Raw genomic sequence first — 17,389 nt, 5'->3', positions numbered from 1 at the left:
CCCACAAGGATGGCAGGTCCAAGCCTGAGTCAAGCTGGGACGCAGGGTTCAAGACCTGTTGCCTTGCAGTGTAGATGCAGCCCCACTGGACTCATGCTCTAAGAGTCTGCCAAAAATATCCCACAATTTCATGGGCTGCCTTTCCTTGTCCTCTGGTCAGGTCAAGTTTGGACAGTCAAGTTTTCCCACGCTGCACTGCAAACAAAGGGCTAGAGCAGCCATATTTTGATAGCACACTAGGAAGTTTGGGATATGAGTGAGTGCATCCATGTGGAGTGTGAGGGGCTGCCTGCACAGGAGGCAGCAGAGAAGATACAAGGGCTAAAAGGTGGCAAAGTAACTGAAAACTGCCAACCTGCTTGCAGTGGCAGTGAGTGGGTCCCATGCACTGGGGAAAGGGTTAAACAGTTTCTTGTGAGCTGAATGAACCTGCCAGGTGTTTGCCATTATTGCAGAAATTTGCCTGAGGGCCCAGCCAAGACAGGGAGCATGTGGTTGAACTCAGCTGGAGCAAATTATCTGTGAGACCTTAAAGAGAGAGGAGTGTGTGCCACTTTTATTCTGGGTTTGGATTTTGCTGGGAGATTAGACTTGTCTCAGGAGGATGGGTATAAAGAATCTTATTTATTTGATTTGAGCCCTGTGTTTTTTGGTTGTTGCTTCTTTTCCTGCCCCTGAGTAACCTAAGCTGTAGTTTTTTGAGACCATGTAGCTCATATTTGTAGCATGGGTGTTTGGTAAATGCTTCAGTTGGGCTGGGAGAGGGGAAGGTTGATGCAGAAGCAAGAACATAATTAGAAGGGAAGACTGCTGTGTGCATTGATAAGAGGAGTAGAGCTGACTGAGCAACAACATAAACTATATCAGTAGTCTCCTTTCCTAGCATGTGATGAATAGAGGAAGGTTAGAAAAATTCTCCAGGGGCCAGAGTGAGAAGGAGAAAGGAGAGTGAAATGCAAACAGAGGGGCTGAGTGATGATTGTGGCTATGATCCTCAAGGGAACAGGGACTGTTTCTGCAAGGAAATCTGCATGATTGTGCTCTCAGGGGAGACAGAGCTGCTACCTACAAGTACCTGAGGGGAGTAAGCCCCAACAAGGGTAGGGGAATATTTATCTAATTATACAAAGGAGGGCAGTGAAAAGGCAAGGGGAATAGCAGAGCAGACCTGAGATAGAACAGGCAGTGGGGGAGTCTTTCAGCAGAAGGAGGGGGAGCCCTGTCAGTGGCAGCCTTAAAGCATTGGCACTTGTGCTGTAGGGAACAACTCTGTCCTGGCCTGTGGGTAGGGAGAGATGGACTGAATGTTATGTTACTAGTGGCTCTCTTCCAGCTTTCCTATAGTTCTGTGCCCATGAAGCTCTGTCCCTTGTGTGCTTCTAATGTGAGCCAGAGGAAATCAATGTACAGGGCATGTGCTTACTATTCTTTGTGACAGAAACAAATATTTGGAGCTGCATGTATTTAAAAATACTCTAAATTGTCAATAATAGGAAGCGCGGGGACTAGGAATGGGGTCAAGAGCCTTCCACTTCTATCCTGGTAGTGGTGGAAGTGGTTTCACCACCTCCAGAGCTGTGAGGCAACATGTTGCCACCGCCTCCTGTGTGAGGGATCCTTGTTGGTGTTAGCCCCTAATCCTATCAGCCATTCAAGGACTCTTCCCCTGGGCTATAGCAGCCCTGCCTTTCCCCTGTAGGTTGACAATAGATGCCCCTTAGCCTCTTCAAAATGTCCTCTGGTGGCGTCTAGCTCCTAATCACTGGATACCCACAGAAATCCCAGACCCTTTGTTGCCAAAGGGACAGTGTACCCCAGTTTTACCTTAGCCCAACCCTCCTATATCACATGCAGCACTTGAGTTCAATTACGGTAAAACAAAAGGAGAGTTATTTAAGAAAGAAGAGATATTCTAAATAGAAAGGAACAAGTGTGGGGGATGGAAGCAAATGCTTACAAACAAAACAAAATAGTAAACCGCAACCTAGGGCCTACCCTTTGCCTTTACAGTCTAATAAAGTTGATTCTCACCCGCCCCCAGTTCAGTGTTTTGCTGCATTTTCTGGCCCCAAGGAGTCAGAACCCAATTTTTCCTGAAGCACCCCATACCTCAGTGAATGGACACAGAGTGTGTCTGTCTCCACCATGATATACTGAATCAGCCTTTTGTCTCTTATTCACAGATAGGGGATTCCACTTGCTTCTCGTCATTCCTTTTCACTGCCAAGTGCCTTTAATATTTACAGTTTCTCTCTGATGGTTTTCCACTGTTCTGGGTTGTTGCTATCATGGACAGTTGAACAACATATCACAAAATCAGCTGGCCGAAGAGGGGTGACAGCTACCCCCTGCCCACTTGAATGGGCCGGCAACCAGACATATGATGCACTGTTGACCCATTTTCATTTCCAGGTCCCAAGGCATAATTTTCAATATAGTTACATTATCCCATAATATCAACCATGCCCACATCTTGCAGTGATTTTGAACATTGATAAGTTACATGCTTTCAGTAAAGACCTCACATGCTACACTTTAGGGATAAATGTCATGAAAGCCATGTATTCCATGTAGTGAGTTTGTCAGGTCTGAGACAGGGGTTGCATGTAAAGAACAATGACCAGCCTCTGTGAAATGAGTTTGGTGGGACTCAGCAGCAAACAGGTGTCCGTATAACTGAAGCTACCACAGCTGGTACTTCATCAGAGTGGCCAATGATCAACTCAGCCCTGGAGAATGAACTTCTCCTTGACTTTTTGTAGTGGCTTTTTCATGGCAGGGCTGTTGCACATCAACTGGAGGAACTTGCACTATGTCATAACTGCTCTGTGGGTAAAGAGCGGACTGCAGTTCCTAGGGCTGTCGAATTATGGCCTTTCATAAATAAAACATGCCAGAAACTCCAAAACGAAATAACTAGCAGGGTGCAGCTGTTCCAGAGGGAAGGAGTGTTATCCTCTATTCTTCACAATCAGCCCAATGCTCCATAGCCCTTTTTGTCATCTCACTCTTTGGTTTCTCTTATCCCTTGTATTCTGCTGTGGGGAGGATGCCATGTCTTACCTCTAGTTTGGTTTTACTGAAATGCAGACTTGCCTTTCTGAGGCAGGAGCCTGGGGAATTGCTCTATTGGCACTGGAGTTTGGAATAGAGGTAGCCAGGATGTCTGTCTTTGCTGTTTCAACTCAGATAGGAAAAGCAGACGTGAAAGGGTTGCAGCTGTGTTTGAAAAGTCAGTTGTGTCACAGAGGCAAGGAAAGGAATGTGCAATTTCTTTCCCTGTTCCTCTTCATGCAGCAGATTGTAGAGATTTCTTGTGCACCAAGCCCTAGCATGGAAGAGAGAGACTAATTCTCTGTATTTTTCAGGAGGGAGCCCCTGAATTAACTGGGTTCTTTTGTCCCCATGTGTTTTCTGGCTAAAGTCTCCTATTCCTCATGTGCTGTTCCAGTTGATAAATCCCTGTCTTGTTGAGCCATGTTTTATCTGATTAAGAAAAAGATCATTGTCTGGGCAGACTTGGAGCTGGGATGTAATGATGTTACTGTAAGCAGAGTCAGGATGAGCTCTACCCTGACATCTGGTGGTGAATTATGAGAAGTGTGGACAGAATTTCAGGAAATGTGAAATCTCAGGTATTTGCATGGGCACGCCCAGCATAGCCCAAGGGATGGTTATTTTGACAGCTCTGGGATCCCCAATTTCTTTGTTATTGGGGCAGGATAAATAAAGTGTTGCCACCTGGTTATGTGAATGAGGAGCTACGAGACTGCTTTATGACAGAGATGTCTCAATATAAATTAAGTGACACTTGCTAGACAAAGGACATGGGTTCCAAAACCCAGTGAATTGAGAGAGGTTGGGGACTGGTGTGTGTACCTGATGGTATGGGCCCCTTGTGAGTGCCTGGAACACCAATTGCACTTCCTCCTCTCTCCACTGTTAAAGAGTAGTGCTAATTTTGATTCCATTAGGAGTCTATCTAGAGACTGCTGAGCTGAATTCATGTTGGGCCAATGGAGCACCAGAACCAAGGCTCCCCAACTAAGAGCTGAAATCACTGAAAGAGCTGAGCTGAGATCACTGAGTGCTGTGTTAACAAGTGGGGGAGCCTGAAGACCTATCATTAAGCGGCTGGCAGAGCGGAGCAGTTTGCAGCATGTTGGAGCAGCCCATGGAACAGTCAGCGGAGTGAAGAGGTTTGCAGGGACGGCTGGAGGAGTGGCACAACTGGTGTAGTGGAGCTGGTTGTGGTGAAGGCTGCATCAGAACTCCACGGAGAGGTGGAGCAGTTGGCCCTGGCCCATGTAAGGTGCCCCTTAACACCTTGTGTGGACTTCCCTCCCCCCACCATTCCACCCAGGCTGAAGGGGTAAAACTCTGCAGATAAACTTTTGAATTCTGGGGTGGCACTGACCAGAGACTTTTGGGGTGTTGGACTTTGGGGTGATTGGGCTTAAGACCCTAAGGGGGAAAGGACATTGCCAAACGTACTTGGAGGTGGGTTTTTGCTTATGGTTTGTGTTATAATCCTGTTTGTGGTGTTTCTCCAATGGGATGCTGCATTGTTTTCTTCCTTTATTAAAAGGATTTTGCTACACTCAGACTCCGTGCTTGCGAGAGGGGAAGTATTGCCTCCTAGAGGCGCCCAGAGGGGTGTGCTTTGTAAGTGTCCCAGGTCACTGGGTGGGGGCTTGAGCCGGTTATGCATTGTGTTATTGAAACGGAACCCCTGGATACTGAACCCAGCCCTTGTTGCTGCCAACTCAGAGGGGCAGAAGGGTTATATTACAAATACGGAGATGTAATGATTTTATAAACTGTATGTGACCAGGTCAGTGAGCAGGGGTTATTGTATATTGGGCTATTAGAATCTCCTGTATGAGTGTACTGATCTAACTTATATTGGAATATTTATTATGTACCTACAATGCTCAAATTCAATGGGAATCTGTGCAGGGAAGCTACACAATTGCTTTCCAAATAAGACCAGCAAAACTCATTCTGGGAAGACCATGGGGCAAACTATTAGCTTCTAGGATCCCGTTTCCAACAAGTTGCAAACATTGCTTTGCAAGACCTGGGAGTTACCACATGAAAAGGGCTATAAACAGTGGGAAAAGTGACTAGATTCCTGTGAAGGAGAGTGAGTTGCCAGGGGCTGAGCTCCCTCAGGAAGAGAAGCTGACACTGAGGTGAGAGGTTCTGTGGAAGAGTTAATGAGGATTAGTTCTCTGAGGATCCCCATGTGGAAGATGATTAACCAGCCAGGCATATAATCTGTTTTATTGTTGTTAAGATCAGTTTTCTCTGAAATGCTTTGGTTATAAATGATTCTTGGTTTTGATCATGGATTACTACTGTTATTGCCTTGGAGGGAACAGAATTGCAGGGTTTGGACCTGAGTCGGACCTGCTGAGGCTATCATGGTTAGCATCAGGGGACTGCAACCCAGGGCCCAGGCAGAGAGTGGGAGTATTGCATGATTCCACTCCAAGAGACAGGTGTAGCCTGAGATCTAGCAGGGTTGTACTCACAGAGACCAGGAAGGGTCAGAGGTGACGGCGACGTTGTCCCTTTCAATAACCCTTTCATCTCTTTCACCTCTTCTGAATGTTACTCTAATTCCCTTCCTTGCAGCAATGCTTTCCCATTGTAAAAGTAATCCCTATTTTGCTGACTTGTCTGCATTTCAGCATGGGATACAGCAGGCCTGGTTCCCTGGTGAGCGGGTAGATGGTGTGTGCGGTCTGTGACGGGGACGTCTATGTCTCCATCCCTTCTCACTCACTATCCAGATTCCACCAAGCCTTACACCAGTGGCAATGGGAGGGGATGCTAAATAGGGATTAGGAGATTCAGTACTTAAAATATTAACCTCTGCCTTCAGGCCACCTGTTTAAATCCATGGGGTTTTTCTAGATTAAATTTCTTCTTGGGTACGGCTATTTGTATGTCAGTAAAGAAAACTACAGTGACAACTTTTTGCAGAGGGACAGGAAATCTCAAAAACTCACATGTACTGTAGATGGAAAAGCCCTATTAGATCAGTCTAGTCCATGGGCTACTGTGCGATTGTCACCCTGTCTGCTCTGTCTAGTCCCGTTTTAAATGACATTGATGGTGCCAGTTAGTTGGAGACTGTTGCACATTCTGAGATCTTATTAAGGCATTCTGGAGATCTGTCCGGGTTATAGCCATTAATGGCCAGCAATACCTTCCACTGTAGATAGACTTTGCTTGTCTTGAAACTCAGTCACAATCAGAGTTGAGCAGAACCCAAGGCAAAATCCTAGCAGACAGTCAATCACTTGGCCTGCTTATATCAGGGACTTGCATAGATGCAGCTACCATTGTGATGAAATCTCCAAGGCCTTAGTTTCATCTCATTGCTTCAGTGGGGAAATAAGTTTATGAGGATTACAATATCAATCCTTGCTGAGGCTACAGCCTTTGACGGACTCTGTGGAAGTGTTGACCGTGCAGCATTTGGCCACGACAAGCATTCACACGGGCATGGACCTGTAGTATCACTCCTAGATCAAGCTGCAATAACAATGCCTGCAGCCAAGCAATGTTCCCAGCATAGGAAGGGGAAGATTCCCCCCGGAGAGGGGAGTGTGCTGACTATGGGTCAGAACAGGAGCACAGTAGGTTGCCAGCACACAAATCACATTGAAGAGATGCAGGAGCAGCTCAGCAGTGAAAGGCAGGACAGAGCCAAAGTACTTGCTTAGATTCCGTCACAAAGATGTTCCTCAGGTTTTACTCAGTCATCAGTAGCTGCACCAGTGCAAACCTCTAGTTTAGACAGGGGCTCGCTGCATTGTTTACAAGTTGTTTCCTCCTGCTTGGAACCCACTCTTCTCTTGGGGAGAAGGGAGGAGAGGAGGTCTTAAAAACCTGGGTTTTGTCTACTCTGCATGGACTTGGTATGTTTCATGGGCACTTTCATGGAGGCAGAAATCTGCCCCAGTATCCTTGGCCAACATTTCCAATTCCCTTCACTATTGTGCAGGATTCTGACTACTATGCTCCACTCCAGAGGAGGCTGCATTTTGTTGGAGAAAAGGGGAACCGAGTTTTTTAAGTTGTGATCACACTCTGAGTGTCATCTGCCTGGAATTCAGGTCTGTAACACTTGCAGCTTGTTTAGAAATCTGGGATGAAAGGGGCTATGGAAATTTTAAACTAGATGTTAATATATGAATACAACAGCCATTAGCTGATTTCTGTGACATTGAATCTTTCAGCCAGCCAAGCCCCTAGAAAAAGGGGTCTGCAGAACTTCCAAGCACAGCAAATCTCCACAGGCCCTTCCCTAGTCTCCTCATTCAATGTCAGAAAACTCCACCTTGCACTGTCCTGGAGAACAAATCCCACAAGGGAATTTCTTGAGTTCAGAAGACTACAGCCCTTCCTAGAGCCTTGGGAAAATGAATCAGGAGTCTTGCCAAAGCCAGGGGGCTGTAGAGTTGTCCCCAATGCCTATGTACCTCATGCAGTGGTTGCTCTGTTATATTCCTCTGAGCATTGCTTTAGCTGCAACCCATTTTGCCCCCTCCTCTGTGAGCAGAAGGCATGTCAGAGTGGCATTTAAGACAATGCTCACTTGTGTGTGCTTTTATTCAAAGAGTTGGGATCAAAGATCACTTGCTCTGAATATGCATGCCCTGAAATCCATATCAGAGTGTGATTGGAGGGCAGCCAACCAGTGCGGTGTTAGGTCATGTAATAAATTCTCTGAGGGCTTGAGGAACTGTAAGGAGCATGCTGGTGTGGTGCCGTGTTTGTAGGATTTGTTGTTGCTTTCCAAAAGACAATGGGACTTGTCAGCCTCATTTGGACATGTGCCATAATGCAGTAGCAGTTCCTCTGAGGCTGGCACCCACGCGCTGTGAATGATTCAACACATGGTCACAGTTAGGCATGTTCTTTCTCCCTAGCTAGGCCAGTGGGAGTCGGTGGGTCAGCTGGGAGGAAGAGCAGTTTGACGCTCATTGCCCCCCTAATATAAATATACATTCATCTCAGCAGCACAATGAACACAACAGCCAGGTTGACCTCCACAGGTGCAAAACTTCACCCCTGCCAGCCTGAGGGTGAGCCACTTTGCTGTCACATGCAGTCAGCAGGAGCCCCCATAAAGTACAGTTACAGTCTCTTGACATCTCATGGTAGCATCTGCATCTTAATGTTGAGCTGCTACAATTCAACATAATCATGTACTGGTGCATGAGCAAGACACGATGTTCTTATCTTGACTGCCTTTCTCTTCCTGCTGTTAAGTGGTTGAGGAACTCTTCCGTTCCTCAGGAGCACAGGAAATAGCAGAGGGAATTGAAGGAGGAGGTGGGATGATGACTGAGTGGGTGAGGAGTAGCAGTTTTATGGGTAGGGCACTAGACAGGGACTCAGGAGATCTGTTTTCGGCATCTGCTTTGCCACAGATTTTCTGGTCAAGTCACTTAATCTCTCTCCACCTCAGCTTCCCCTCTGTAAAAGGAGAACAATAATATTTCCTTTCTTCCCTCCCTTTGTTTTGTCTTTTGAGATTGGAAGCTCTTTGGAGAAGGGGCTGCCTCTCAGCATGTGCCTTTGCAGCGTGGAGCACTGTTGACCCTGATCTCAGTTGGAGCCTCTAGATGCTACTGTAATATAAAGAATAACTCATGGCTGCTTGAAACCAATACTTCCCCGCTGGTTGCCAAGTGCCTGCTCCCAAAAGAAAAAGAAATGCTCAAGCCACAGGTCATGATGGGTGGTGTAAACCAGAAAAAAAAACTATAGAAAAAGCCCTGGTAGATAACTTGCTGTTAAGTCTGTGAGGAGGACGGAAATTCCATTTTGCAAAGGGGTTTTGCGGTGTTGACATTTGGCTTTCATTCCAACTTTGAAATTCTCCACAAAAGAAATTTTTTGGCTTTTTCAATGTATATTATAATCTATCTTATAATACCAAACAACAAAAAATATTGAAATGGAAGCTAAAAATATTTTGTTCTACAAATGTTGAAATGGGACAACTTCCCCCTCCCCCCTTGTATTTTGAGAAGCAGTTCCATTTTGATGGCACTGGCATCTCTGATGGAGAATGATTCAGCTGAAGTTTTTCTGAGCAGATCTACTTTTTATATCATAAGACAGCTAGAAGCTGAATTGCCCACTCCTCAAGAACAGGGTTCTGTTTTACACTATCAAGAGTTTATTAGCAGTGCAGTCGCACCCCCAACCCCCATACAGGATTCTAGTCTGAAAATCCTACTAGATTCATCACAAATTTAATTTGAAACAGATATGTAGCTTGGTTACAAACTCAACCAGTAGTTGATGGGGTGGGATTGGGAAAGGAGTCTGTAAACCGTGCACGCAAGTGCATGCTTTGCTCAGCACTATGTTTCCCTTGGTTACTCTCCCCTCCCCTATTGCAAGATTTAACAGAGGAAGCAGTGATACTATTCTTCAAAGCCTTCCTAGCTTCAGCAATAGAGAATTTAAACAGGAAGCTTCTGAAGATGGAGACTACTCAAAGAAATGTCCCTACTTACCTTGCCCTGTCGATCTTCAACTTGTTGTGTTGCTGCCTCCCGCTTGGAATAGCTGCTCTCATCTATTCTCTCAGAGTAAGTTTGGCATTTATTTAAGTATATTTATTTTTTCGTTGATACATTTCCAAACTTTGATTTTCAAATATGGTCTTAAAATGTGTGTTACAGAGAGTTGGAGAAGCTAACCCTAATTTTCAATGCAAAGGTGTTTAAACTTTTGGATTTTATTCCCAGAAGCTATAGGGAACAGTGCAATTTTCCTTTAGCAATTTTCTAGGGCTACTTTAAGCAAGTTGTGGGAATTGTTGCTTCCAAAGTTGAATTGACTGGAAATTGACATTTCTCTTGAACTGTTGCTTTGGTGGTGGTGTTGGGTGTAAATGAAGGATATGCGTGTGAGCACTGAGTGTGGGCTGTTTGTGTGCCTTGTGAGTGGAGAGACGCAGCGCTGACTTCTGTGTCCAGTGTTCTGACCATTAGCTTCAGGATGGGGATTTTTGCCTCCTAGGGACAGCATCTGAGGACCTTTGCCCTGGGGGGAATCAAATTCTGCCATGGGTGTCCTTGTGACCAATGGATTCTTAATCCTCTTTCTGTGTATTCACATCACACAACTAACCATGTAGATAGCTCCACAGTTATGAATATGTGCTGGGACAATTCTGTGCGTAAACAGAGGACATCAGTCCCTGACAGCCCAGCTTCTTTCCTGAGGATTCATTAGGAATTGCATTTTTGCATCTATACAAATCATTTGTACTGTTTTTTTCCCAGCTCTCAAAGATAGGGAATTTTATAGGCAAATCCGTCGGTGAGCTGAGGTACTGAATAGGAAAATTCCTCTACTTGAAACCTTTGTCTGTGAAAGGTCGTTTTTTTTTTCCTGTTTTATTGAGATACCCAGCTGATGTGTATTTTCTTCTGAGCAATAACCAAGTGATGTGTTGAAGCTGTCATTGCCTTAAGAGACTTGTTGATCGATGAAGTAAATACACAGGGATGAGAGCATGGCCACTACAGATACTCTGGTGAGAAGTGTGCCTCCACTTTACTTAGCCTTGCAATCTCTTCAAGCAAAGACCAAGTGCGTGGCTGGGTTTCAATGCCAACATATGCCCAGTCCATGAGAGGTTTGGTGACTGGCCAAGTGGAGAGGGGGCATGTGACAGGTACCTAGCCAGATCTGCTGCTTCCCACTAGAAAACATGGTTTAAACTGGCAGCAGCCTCTCCCACCAGACTAGAGAGTAAGGTTATCTCATCAGAGAGAAGTCCTTCCCATGAGGAAGAACACAAACCAGATGGCTATGGAATTTGGGGAGGGAACAGGAGGGGAAGAGGTTTAAAGGCATTTGAAAGGTTAGAAGTCAGGAAGGGTGAGGGGCAATATTTCCAGTCACCTTCATTTTTTGCTCTTTTCTCATGGCTCGTCCTTGGCCTTACCAGCTGCCATTATAGCTGTGCTAAGGATATTTTACTGGGTTTGATCTCACGTTCTTTTCCAGATAATAAGGGCCTTTAGAAGACTTTTCCGTGATATCTAATCTAAGGTCACTTTCCCAGGAGAATCAGTTTCTCTGTATGCCTGGGTTTCTTCCTCCTTCATGGATATTTAGGGTTTCTGCAGTGGAGAATACTTACTCCTTATTTAATTCCAGTGATGGAAACAAAAGTTCCTTTTGCAAATGTTGATTTTCAGAAGAAGGAATAAATATGTACATAGCTCATGAAACTGGCGATGACTCCATAGCATCTGTTGTAGCAAGGTGATATGTTAACTGTTGCTAAAAGCCAGATTTACAAACATATTTAGGCACCTAAAGATTCAGATAATCACCTAGTGGGATTTTCAGACGCACCTAGACAACTTACTCCCATTGAAATCCTAACTATTTTTTAAAATCTGCCCTGAGTACTTACTCAGCAAGAAGATATCTGACATGAAGGCTATCTTTAGGCTAGCAGAAAGAGACAGAACAAGGTCCAATGGCTGGAAGCTGCAGCTAGAAATATTCAAATAGGAAATACTCAGTCTTTTAGCAGTGAGGGTAATTAAACATTGGAACAGCTTACCAAAGAAATGGTAAAATCACTATCTTAGGAGTCTTTAAATAGACATTGCACATCTTCCTAAGAGACATGCTCTAGTTCTGCCACAAGTTATTGGTCTCAATAGTGTTAACTTGTGTACTGAGAAGAGCAATTTCCTCCGCAGCAGGAGTGACAGGGTGAAATTCTCTGGTCTGTGTTATACAAGAGCTCGGACTAAATGATCAGAGTGATTCCTTCTGGCCTTAAAAGCTCTGAATTATTTAGAAAAGGGGTAGATCACATTCCGAAAACCACAAACGTTCAATGAGCTGCCTACAGCTGAGCAACACATCACAAGTTATTCACAAAATTATCCACCCAGTAACTCCAATAATGAAATAACAGCCAGTCTGTTTACAGGGCAGTCACAGACCAGAGGAGTAAAATTTGTGGAATAAATCGTATTCCGATTGTACTTCCCCAGCAGTATCCAGGAATGCTCGTTCTGTGGAGCAAAGTGTTAAGCCCCAATTCTGCACAGGCTTAACACTGTGAACATGAGTAGTTCTACCAGTGTCCACGGGGTTACTCTGATGTGTAAAGCTATGTGCATGCTGTAAGTCTTTGCATGATCAGGGCTTTAGTCTTGAGGCCTGTCAAATTTACTTATAAAAAACTCAGAATCTCTTAACCTTTTATTTTCTTTTGGTGACTGAATGATTGAATTTCCTGCTCTGTATTATTCCTTCCTCCCTTACCACAGTGTGATGCAGCAAAGAGGGTGTGACAGGAAGATCCTGAAGAGAGCTGATTAAAAATAAAAAGACCTCCCAAAAAAAATCACAGGAATTTTGATGAATATTTTTTTAATGTTTTCCATCCACGCTTTGACCAGCTGTCATCCTGCATGTCACTGACCTCCATCCGGAAACCTAACCCCCTTTCCTCTTGAGTGCTCAGCCTCCTCCTGTGATGGTCTGATGGAAAGGATGCTAGCCACCCTGTGACTTACTTTCCCACCTGTAAAATGGGCATAGCAACTCTCCCCTACCTCACCGGAGTGCTGTGAGGATAAATTCACTAGTGACTGTGAGGGGCTCAGTTACTATTGTGATGGGGACAGATAAAGTACCTAGGATAGATGGATTCCCCCAGAATTTGTTGAACCTTAAGGAATGCTGGAAAGCCCATCTCTTTGAATGGGTATGTCCAAAGGCTAAAACAGCTAATGGTGGGATTTCTGACTGGTGGAAAAGTGCAACGTGGGAGGAAAGATCTTGGAGACATCGCGGTTAGTTTGCTGAAAACATCTGGTCAATTGCAGTGGCAGTCAAAAAAGCTAACAATGTTAGGAGCCACTAGGCTAGGGATAGAAGAGACAGAAAATATCATCATGCAGGTATATACATTCATGATACGCCCACACCTTGAGTACTGTGTTCAGTTCTGGTTGTCTCATCTCAAAATATATATATATTAGAATTAGGGGTCTGGAACAGCTTCCATCTGAGGAGAGATTAAAAAGACTGGGACTGTTAAACTTAGAAAAAAGACGACTAAGGGGGGACATAATAGAGGTCTACAAAATCATGAAGGTTGTGGAGAAAGTGAATAGTGAAGTGGTACTAATCCCTTAACACATAACACAAGAACCAGGGGTCACCCAATGAAATTAATAGGCAGCAAGTTTAAAACAAATATAAGGAAGTACTTCTTCACACAACACACAATTAACCTGTGAAACTACTTGCCAAGGGATGTTGTAAAACACCAAAAGTACAACTGAGTTAAAAAAAGACTAGATAAATTCATGCAAGACAGGTCCATCAATGGCTAACAGCCAAGATGGTCAGGGATGCAACCCCATGCTCTGGGTGTCTCTAAACCTCTGACTTCCAGAAGCTGGGAGTGGACGACAGGGGATAGATCACTCGATAATTACCCTGTTCTGTTCATTCCTACTGAAGCACCTGGCACTGTCAGAAGACAGGATACCAGGCTAGATGGACCATTGGTCTGACCTAGTATGGCTGTTCTTATGCGTTTTAAGCTATGTTGGTCATGTGACAGTTAATCAAATAAGATGTAGTAGGTGAGAGGAAGACATGCAGCTGCTTTTTGATTGTTTCTTTGTAATTTCTGTGTCCTTGTGTATAATGACATCACACGGCGCGTTGGACTGGAGCCCTTTGGGGTGGGGTTTTATAAGCCTGGAATTTAAATAACTGTTTTGATGAGTGGGGTGGGCTGTGCTTCCCTTCCAGGTAGAGAATGCAGCTGAGACAGGTGACATGCAGCGAGCGTCCCAAGCTTCCCGCACTGCCCGCATACTGAATATCATCGGGATTGTCATAGGAGTAATTTTGCTCCTCATCATTGTCATTGTCATAGTGGTAGCGAGAACAAGTGCCAAGTGATAGAAGCCAGCATCACCTTCAAAAAACTCATCGGTGCTGGGCAATAGCCATGTATCCAGTACGAGCCCTCCTACCTACTCAAAGAGTCAGCTGGGTGCAAAAAGCCCAAAATGGGAGTTCTCGGCACCACTGAGACTGCCAGCCAGAAGCTGCATCATGCACAAGCACCAGTCTGTCCTTTTTAGAAGCGTTTCTCCATAATTAATTGCTTTGCGCTTTTGAATTAACCAGATTAACATGTTGTTCTCTATTGGTACGCAAATACATTGTAACAAGTTACAATAAAAAAGGATTTGTATACAAGTGTCTCCCTACAAGTTTGTTCCATGTTGCATTAATATACGAGGCCAAAGAATCAAAGGTGTTAATGTAACCATGAAACTACCCAGTGTTAAACAAGGTTCCGGGTTTGGTGTACAGAGACCTCAGCCTGTTTAATACCATGGCCAACACACCACTAAAGATCCTTTTAAACTGTTTAAAGATGCAGAAACAAAAGGAAAAGTGTTGCAAAATATATGGTCTTGGCCAGCTAAGCCATACTATTATTAGACAGAAGCGAAAAGGAGAGGGATAGGAAAGAAAAGAACTAAGGTGCGGGAAAGGAAAGGGCACATACTCCTATGTGAGGCACTAGTTTCGCGTCCCAGGGCGTGCTCAGGGGTTAGCCAGATCTGGTGGGCATGGTGAGGTCGTCTGAGGTCCCTCTCTTTGGCCTGGTCTGGTCAGGACATCTCTTGGGATTAGGACAGAAAAGGCACAATGGAGTCACACTAAATCCCAGAAGACCGTGGGGGTGGCAGCCATGATGGTGACGCTCACACCTTCCCCTTTTCTTATCTTCCAGTCAGCTAGCATTCATATCTCTCCATCCCTGATTTTCCCTCAGAAGTCTGTTTTTAAAGACCCCAGAAGGAACTAATGGGTGGAATAGCCCATCCTCTCATTTTTTTGTCAATCAATTTGGCCTATTTTCCAACACACCAGATTGGGTTCATTGATTTCCCGCCCTACACCCCTTGTTTACCAGACATGATGTTTACACAGTCCTTGAGTTCTATCAGGAGATCTTTTTGGTTAGACTAATTCAGTCTTTCTGTTTCCCTTTTGTACCTTTTCCGATTAACATTCATTGTTACAAGGTATTGGAACAGTTCTTAAACTTTTATCCACTGTCCCACAGATGAGCTCACAACTTGGGTCAATTTATAGGCCCAGTTTTTACAGCAATGCTGACATGAATGGTAAGCGACGGCTCCTGTATTTGTTTCCTGCTCTGCCATTGGACAGATGCCCTTTTACTATGCTTCCTACTTTGTAAAGGTACAGAATGGTGAGGTAGGTGGTATTAGGGTTGAATGCACTAGCCTGATACCTCTGGAGAGATGAATTCAAATCCACTCTTAGATCCTGATTTAGGAATATGTTTAAGCTCCATTAACTTCAATGGGACTTGAGCACATGTTTAAGCACTTTACTGAATCAGGGACTTAGTTTCATTAGATTTTGGATTTAGAATCTGATAGGAGTCTTGCCACTGGCTTCAGTGGGAGATGAATTGGGTTCATAGTTCACAGGTGGCTAAGGCCACGTCCACACTACACAGTAAAATCGAAATTAATAAAATCGATTTTATAAAACAGGTTTTATAAAATCGATTTTACGCGTCCACACTAGGGCACATTACTTCGGTGGTGTGCGTCCATGGTCCCAGGCTACCATCGATTTCCGGAGCGGTGCACTCTGGGTAGCTCAGTAAAAGAATGGGACCAATAACTTCGATTTCCGTCCACACTAACCCTAAATCGATATAGTAATATCGATTTTAGGGTTACTCCTCTCGTTGAGCAGGAGTACAGAAATCAATTTTAAGACCCCTTAAAATCGATTTTAAGTGCCTTGTAGTGTGGACGGGTACAGCATTAAATCGATTTAACGCTGTTTAAATCGATTTAACGCTGTAGTGTGGACCAGCCTGAGTCTGGTAGGTCTCATCCTAATCACTGCTTATTTATATCCCAACCACCATCACGGAGTTCATCCAGGAGTTGGAGTGTCAGGAGGTGCTATTGGACTGGACTGAGGTACCATCAGCACAGTTGGAGAGGGCCAGGACTGTGGTGTGACAGGTGGCAATTTCCTGGACAAACCTTAAGCTTAATACATTTTGGAGTGCATTGTATTAAAAATGCAATTGCTTATGTGCTATTGTGAGATTGTGTGCAACTTTTCTAGGAGGAAGGGGTATGCTAATATATTTCCTCCAGTTATCAGCCCTTTTGAAGCTTTGCCCTGGCAAATCCATTGTCTGGCAGATTACCTATTCACGTTTCTTCCAACTGGATTTTCCAGGGACCCAGCAGACAAAGAAAGGATTCTTGAATAAATAGCCTGAGTTTAAACTGATTCAGAGCGGCCTTCATTCTGATCCAGCAAAGGGACAAGGCCTCTGGCTCATGGAGGGTCCCACTCTTTAGGGCAGGGTTGGAAGGACTGATATCAACTAGAGCCCTTGTGGCGAGGAGGGAGGAGGTGATCTCTGGCAAGCTTATTAGCGTGCATGCAGGTTCTTTTAGTGTTTTTAATGTTGTGTAATACCTTTACAGTAAGAATAAATGTGCTTGTTTAGAAATAACTGTGTGGTTATTTATAACTGTGGGAAGTTACACAGTTATCGTTCTCGGTGGCAGAAACAAAACAGGCCTGCTTAGTTAGACTGTCATTTGCTGGAGGTAACACAATGAAGTCCAGGAACTGTTCAGCCTGGAAATACCCGAGTCAGGACGGAGACAGAGGCAGGGCTCCACCTAAGAAAGGCAACAGCTATGGGAGGGTTAAGGGTGGAAGCCCCATATGCTTTCAGAAAGATAAAAATTAAGTAAACACTTTTTTGGCAACATCAGCTTGATGCAGTTATCTTTTACTCCAGCTCTTCTTGCATGGCTACCAAAGAGAGACGCCCAGAGCAAAAAATGGTGAGATTAAAGTGACTGCACGCAATGGAATATTACAGCTGATTCTCTAGCTGCCGTTACAAGGTGTGGCTATACCTATACCTATGGTATCTTCACATTCAAAAGAGCCAGAAACGAGCATTTGCAGCATGTTTGTAGCTTCCATTGTCAGTTAGAAGATGGTTGGCTTTTTCCATATAAAAATCTTTATTTTTAATCAATATGCAAGGTGACTTGTCTAACCAAGAGACCCCTTCTTAGTGGTGCTCTCGTGTTCTAGGATTTACAGAGCTGAAGTACAGAACCTGGGATCCCTCAGGGTCCAGTAAAACTCTCCCTGCTCCTGCCATCAATGGAAAAATCTACTGGGGTCAAGTCTTCAGTCTCAGATCCATTTTCTTTTCAGGGCATCTCAAAATCTTTCACTCCACAACACTTTT

The 17,389-nt window shown here is 44.4% G+C and overlaps 1 long non-coding RNA gene across 1 annotated transcript; it reads left to right on the top strand.

Annotated features, from left to right (window-relative positions):
* The first annotated feature begins 800 nt into the window (after nt 1-800).
* LOC127033734 (uncharacterized) lies at nt 801-14,298 on the top strand. Its single transcript, XR_007769194.1, has 3 exons — nt 801-1,100; nt 9,433-9,623; nt 13,843-14,298. It is a non-coding gene; the product is annotated as an uncharacterized LOC127033734 (long non-coding RNA).
* Nucleotides 14,299-17,389: the final 3,091 nt, after the last annotated feature.

The sequence above is a fragment of the Gopherus flavomarginatus genome, chromosome 13 (assembly GCF_025201925.1).
Source record: "Gopherus flavomarginatus isolate rGopFla2 chromosome 13, rGopFla2.mat.asm, whole genome shotgun sequence".
NCBI classification, from domain to species: domain Eukaryota; kingdom Metazoa; phylum Chordata; order Testudines; family Testudinidae; genus Gopherus; species Gopherus flavomarginatus.
This window is presented reverse-complemented; position numbering and strand designations above follow the sequence as displayed.